This window comes from Jaculus jaculus, chromosome 7 (assembly GCF_020740685.1).
Source record: "Jaculus jaculus isolate mJacJac1 chromosome 7, mJacJac1.mat.Y.cur, whole genome shotgun sequence".
Taxonomy (NCBI): domain Eukaryota; kingdom Metazoa; phylum Chordata; class Mammalia; order Rodentia; family Dipodidae; genus Jaculus; species Jaculus jaculus.
The window spans coordinates 61158546-61165567 of record NC_059108.1 but is presented as its reverse complement, the minus strand read 5'-3'; the positions used below and the strand labels follow the sequence as shown (position 1 = coordinate 61165567).

General features: G+C 43.6%; 1 non-coding gene across 1 annotated transcript; it reads left to right on the top strand.

The window, feature by feature from the left end:
- Positions 1 to 552: 552 nt before the first annotated feature.
- LOC123462608 lies at positions 553 to 716 on the top strand. The gene has a single exon (XR_006638400.1). It is a non-coding gene; the product is annotated as a U1 spliceosomal RNA (small nuclear RNA).
- The last annotated feature ends 6306 nt before the right edge of the window (positions 717 to 7022 follow it).

Genomic DNA, 7022 nt, shown 5'->3' with positions numbered 1-7022 from the left:
TCTTAATGCTGAGTACAATTTCATTGTATAAATGTACCATATCTTCATTATCTGGACCTGAAGGGAGAAGAGATAAAGAAAGAAACTGGAGAATTCTCATTTCTTGTGTGATTCTCTCATTCACTTGTGCTGAGATCTTGTTCAACAAAATTAATCCAAGCTTTAAGTATATCAAAGTAAAGTCACTGATGCCATATTTACTAAGTTCACTGAACTGTGGTAAATTAAATAATGCCTGTGGAACAATTTTGTAACAGGTAAGAATGTCAGAAAAATGTTTTAATGATGGCAAAATGACAAAGAAAGACTCTAAGGGACAAATGCTCTCAGTTTACACTACTTAAGATAAATTTACTTCTAATGTGAATATTGCAGTGCCATGAATTGTCAAAAAGTTTGCAACGAATCATTACTAAACAAGACAAGCAAGACTCTTTTCATGGTTGTTGCAGTGGGGTCAGGACTTTTCCAATAGAGGAGAGATGCTGAACTAAAATTCCCTAATACAGAAGACAGAACATCTAAAAAAGCTCTTTTAAAAATTTTATTAATATACTTACCTGGCAGGGCAGATACCATGATCAGGAAGGTGGTTTTCCCAGGGCGAGGCTTATCCATTGCACTCCGGGTGTGCTGACCCCTGCGATTTCCCCAAATGCGGGAAACTCGACTGCATAATTTGTGGTAGTGAGGGACTGCGTTCGTGCTCTCCCCTGCCTAAAAAAAAAAAAAAAATAAATAAATAAAAATTAATATTTATTTATTTGAGAGAGAGAGGGACAGAGGAGGAAGTAGAGACAGAGAGAGAGAGAGAATGGGCACTTCAGGGCCTCTAGCCACTGTAAATGAACTCCAGACACATGTGTCACCTTATGTATCTGCCTTACCTGGGTACTAAGGAATCAAACCTGGGTCCTTAGGCTTTGCAGGCAAGTGCCTTCACTGCTAAGCCTCTTTCCAGTCCTAGACTGAAGATTTTTAAACACTGGAGCAAACTATAGTAAAATTACATAAAGAATCTGATGGGGAGGGTAAAAATTTAAAAAAAAAAAAAGGTGCCTCCCCTGTTCACCACTCTCAGAAGATATGCCCCACACCAGATGATCCATATCTACTGTTAAGGAAATTTATTAAACCTTACTATTTCAGGGCTTCAACGAGGAATGGGAATTCCTCCTACCCGCTACCAGTGGTCGTGCATGGGTCTATGGCAATCCAAACCTGACAACCCTGAAGATTTGTCAGGCACCCCAGGAAACCCTATTAAGTGGGCATAAGATCCAGATGCACAAAAGAAATGATGTCCCATAATGTAGGCTTGAGTTATGGGTGCCCAAACCCTCTACCCATGCCATGTAGCCAACTTCCCCTTCAAAAAGTCCTCAGAGCTTCCTTTCTCCTTTCTCCTCTTGGAGTTCTAAGGTTTCCCTTTATTTTGCTTTCGAACTCTGCCAGTCTCTCCAGTCAATAAATTAAATTTTAGTCCCAAGAAATTGTCTCTCTCAATCCTCTACTGTGAACCCTGAATCTGACAAGGAGGCTAGTCAGTATGATGTTGAGGTAATAGGACCCCAAAAGTAAAGCAAAAGTGGCTGAGGTGAGAAATGTTGAGCCTGGAAGGGAGAATCTGCCCTCCCCCCTCTCTCTTTCTGCCTAAAGGAGTTCCCTTCCTAGATATCTCCTTCCTTAAACTAGAGTCCCTCCCTAAATCTCTTCCTTGAAGAAGTTTATCTTACTCTAAAAATCCTGGATCAGAGTGAACAGACAGATTTCCCATGCAGGAGCTAAAGCCCACCACAGGGGAAGTACTTCACTGGGTATGTTGTGACCACTACAGACCAGGTCAAAGATGAGGGTGGACTTTCCAATCACTGGTATGCCCAAAAGCTGAGCTCTACACACATACAAGAGCATGAGTCCTCACAGAGGAAAAGCAAACCACCATTTACATTGATTCCAGGTATGCCTTTGCCACCATGAACATTCATGGAGCAATATATTGAGAGAGGTGACTTCTCACCTTAGGGTCAAAGAAATCAAAAACAGTGACCGAATCCTCCAATTTCTAGAAGCTGTCAGGCCACACTAGCCATGGCAGTGTCACATTGCCAACCTCACGCCAGGAATCAGAATGTGTTAAGTTGGGGAACCCAGCTGGTGGACCAGACAGCCGAACAAGAAGCCTTCCATGAAGATGCAGCCCTATGGTCCCATCCACTACCTCTCAGAAATATGTAGCCCTACAGTCCCCTCCCATGACTTCTTTGTAGGTGTGTTTCAAACTCCCAGTACACCCAGAATGGCCTGTATATACACAGAAGAAAGCAAACACCAGAAAACCAAGGAGCAACCAAAAATCCTGAGGGCTGGTTAATCACCTCAGATGGGAAAATAATAGTCCCAAGGGGGACTGTACCCAGTTTGGTTCTGGCAAACCCATGAAATCACTTGCCTGGGAAAGATGGCTTTGCAAGACCTGTTGCAGATATACCTGGTGGCCCCAATTGACAGTGTTAGTGCCACAGGTCAGCAGAGCCTATCTTCCATGTGTACAAAATAACCCTGAGCAAGGGCTCCAGACCCCACTGTTGCCATAAAACAGGTGTCCTGTCCATTTGAATATCTAAAAGTGAACTTTGCAGACATCCAGCCCAGTAAAAGATATTAGTACTTGCATCCGGGCCTCTACACTACAAAAGAAATTTCTAGACATTTAAATCTGCTCCTTCCCCTAGTGAATCAGGACCCCTATATTCCTGGAACTCAGGAGAGTGGGTCTGGATAAAGAGCCCAGTCCAGGGACACTTAGACCCCAGGTGGGAGGGGACCATATCAAATTATCCTTACTACTCCTTCAGGTCTTAAAGTTGCAGGTGACAAGACATGAATTCATAAAGGCAGCCACTGACCAGAGCAGTCCTGGTCTGTGTTGTAAACTCCCAAGATCCCTTGAGGCTAATACTGTCCAAGAAGAATATGTATGATGAGGACCCTGCCTACACCTCAGATTCTGTTGATGATCAGCCTTATGATTACATAGACCATAGCTGATGATGCCTACATTATCTTTCAAGCCATTCTGTCTTGTGGTGATAGGGACACATGGACTGCAGTGACTTCAGGAGTTGTCCCATAAATATGCCCTGCTCCCTCATATTTAGGTGATGTTTGGAGAGTCCTGACAATCTCACAGTCATTGGAGTAAACCAGCACTATCCCAGCCAGCATGAGGGGTGGAAACCTATTGGGCAAAGCTGAACAAATCCATCTTCAGTGGAGTGGCCTGGCCAGAGGATAATGATTGTTGGGGCAGAATCCTGGCCTTATCTAACACACTAATCTTGTGTTGATTTAGCCAGAACTCCTTGGGAGAAGATACCAACTGCTGGACAGGGAGTGCAAAATATCAAGATTTCCCTAGATCAGAAAAGAGGTATATAGGTGGAGTTAACCCTAAGTAATCCCATCACCTGGGGAACCTACACCCTAGAGCTGGGAACATGGCTGTATTTTTAAAATTTTGTTTGTTCATTTTTATTTATTTATTTGAGAGTGACAGACAGAAGATAAAGAGGCAGATAGAGAGGAGGAGAGAGAGAATGGGTATGCCAGGGTCTCCAGCCACTGAAAACGAACTCCAGACATGTGTGCCCCCTTTTGCATCTGGCTAACATGGGTCCTAGGGAATCAAGCCTTGAAGTGGGGTCCTTAGGCTTCACAGGCAAGTGTTTAACCATTAAGCCATAGCTCCAGCCCACATGGCTGTATATTTAAAGGGTCCAAAACCATGGTTGCCTGCCTGACAATGAAACAACATATCATAAATATTCCAGTCAGAAGAACCAACTCTCTGGACAAGCACTGAACCCTTATACCAAAGGAAGCACAAAATAATCAGTCTAGTCCGGAACAATTTGAACCCAGTCCACCCCCCACCAACTTAAAAATGCTGGCCCTAGTAAATGGCATTCATTAACAGCTCAGATGAGCCAATCCCTCCCTGGACAAGGATTGCTGGATATATCTCAGGGCCAACCAAGTCTCTTACACTGGGGTGAGAATAACTAAACAGAACCTAGGTAATAAAACAGGAGAGACCTGCTTGTCCAGACCACCAGTGCAAGTAATAGCAGAGGTTCAGTGTGTTAGAGCAGGGGAAAACTGCACTAGGACGGCTGCCAAGGCAGTGGCCCCCAATGGAACATATTTTGCCTGCCATAAAGGTACCCATACTTGTTAGCCAGGAGGACACTGTAAGCTAGTATTCCTGGTCCCCTAATTGGATGTATTTCTCATAGATAAAGTCTGTCAGTACCTACAACCCAGGGAGGCAAGATAGAAGAGAGTCCAGGTTCTCTTACCTATTTTGTTAGAATTTGCCCTGGCAGGATCCTCAGGCACTGGTGCTAAACTGGTAGGCCTCCAACAAGTACAGTGTAGTCAACTCTAGCCAAATACAGAATGATCTGACCATTGTTCAACAGAGCATAGTCACTCTCTAGAACCAAATAGACTCACTGGAAGTCGTGGTCCTTCAGAACCACAGGGGATTAAATTTAATCACAGCAGAGAAAGGGAATGTATGTTCCTTGGAGAAAAATGTTGGTTTTATGCCTATCAATTGGGATTTTAGAAAGAATTAAGGCTAGGAGCAAAAAGGAAGGTACACAATAGAAAGCTGATGGACAATGTGGGAACCTTGGCTTGTGCTCCTAGTGGGGCCCCTAACAATGATCTTACTGGGTCTGCAGTTTGGGCCCTACATTATCACTTCTATTTCAGTTTGTCAAGAATTGGATAGAGGGGCTGGAGAGATGGCTTAGCGGTTAAGCGCTTGCCTGTGAAGCCTAAGGACCCCGGTTCGAGGCTCGGTTCCCCAGGTCCCACATTAGCCAGATGCACAAGGGGGCGCACGGGTCTGGAGTTCGTTTGCAGAGGCTGGAAGCCCTGGCGCACCCATTCTCTCTCTCCCTATATCTGTCTTTCTCTCTGTGTCTGTCGCTCTCAAATTAAAAAAAAAAAAAAAAAGAATTGGATAGAGGTAGTAAAATTGCAAGTGTTATACCAAGAGTACCAATGGGCTCACACAAGATAAGGTAAAGGACGTAAGGTGCCATGTAGGTGAAGAGGAGGGAACATAGTGAAACAATGGAAAATTACAAAGCTTCTAGGAAAGAAGGCCTGAGGCTGCCGCATTTGTGCATAGTCAATCCCCTTCCTGCCCAAGGGTATGAAGTTGGCCAGTCCTGCTTGTGAAGGATAAGAACTACACAATTGCCACATACTCAGTTTTTGAAATCTCCCTTTTTTTTTTTTTGAAAACATCAAGTTGTAAACTTTTTATTACAACTTAAAAATGAAGTTCTTAAAAATCTCAACTTGACTAGATATGAAACAATTTAAAAACCTTTAAAGGTATATTGAGAAAAACCAGGCTTTTTTAAAAAACACGTTAGTCATTACCAAAAAGAGACATCTTTAGGTAAAAATAATAAAAACCCCATGCTGCATAGTCAATGCAGATAGTTCTAGTTTATCTGGTCAATGGGCAAAAAGTAAGCACTTAAGGTCTTCAGCTCCAATCTTTTGTTCATTTCTTATTGCTGGAATTTCATATTCATTTCTTCTTGTTGGATGACTAAACCGGATGATGGTGAAGATGGTAAGCCGGCATTTACTCAGCCCCGCCCTGCTCAGCCTCGGGAGCGGACGAATTTTCAGCTGGTGGATCGGCTGCTTTTGTCTCTTTGCCATCTTGTGGTTTAGGGTTCTCTGGGTGTCTGTCGGTAATTGAAGTTGCAGCGGTACCAACCTTGAGGTGGCTGCTGACCTTGGGTGTCATTTCCTTGATTTTCCTTGTCCTCTTCATTGCCATCCTCTCTGGGCTGCCTTTGGCGAGGAGGACCCCTGCGGAATCATGGTCTATAACCCCATACATATTCTGTCTCACTGGTCTGCCTTGCTCTTCTGCACCCTGGTTGTCAGCACCCTCCATCACTTCTCCCGGCACAGGAGGGTTGGAATACTGTGGTCGACGCCCATAGGGCCTCCTCATGTAGTAAGGTGGGAACCTTCACCTGCGGTAGGGTCAGCCTTTTTGGGCCTGTCCTTCAGGAGCGCTCTCCGATCCTTCATTCTTTTCCCCACTCTCACTATTCTGGTAATTCTGCTGGTAATTGCGTGGAGGACCCCCACGACGTGGATAGGGTCTATAATGGTTAAGGTCTGCTGCATATTTACTGCCTTGAACTGGTGGAGTTCCAGTTCAAGGCAGTAAATCTCCCTTTTGTATACCCCTCCCTACTTATGCTGATGGCAATTGCTAACCATCACATATCTGCTTTTGAAATGTCAGTTTGCTTGCTTCTGCTTTTCAATGAAACTATAAATTGGAAGTTCATGCAGTACTTTGGGCCGGAGACTTTCAGGAGCTATCCTGACTCCGAACTGTGCATAAATAGAACATTTTCCCACCCGGTTTGGTGTCAGGTCAATTTCTAGGAGGGGCATTTTTCCATATTATATGCATCTAGAGTTAATTTGTAGTGGCTGGAGGACCTGGCATGCACATTCTCTCTCTCTCTCCCTCTCCCTCTCTCTCTCTCTCTCTCTCTCTCTCTCACACACACACACACACACACACACACACAAACAAACACACACACATCTCCTGTCAAATAAATAAATGAATAAAATATTTAAAATAGTATTTAAAACAATGCAAATACTGTGAGCCTGAGCTTCCAAACTAAAAATTCTTTTGGTGTTAGCCACTCTCAGTTGCTGGCTTACAGTGGACTCTAACAAAACCAAATCTGCACTGTCTCATTAGATGTCTAAATTTTAGATGCTGTGGTAGTGATAAAATTCCATTTTCCATACAAACATTTTTTCATCTCATGCTTTTTCTAAAAGCTAACTTTCTGTGAAGAAAGTATAAGAGAAAAGATAGAGAGAACATAGACTTGATCTCTGCAGACAGACTGGTTATTGAGAGATACAGTGAGGAGTAGCAGCCTTCC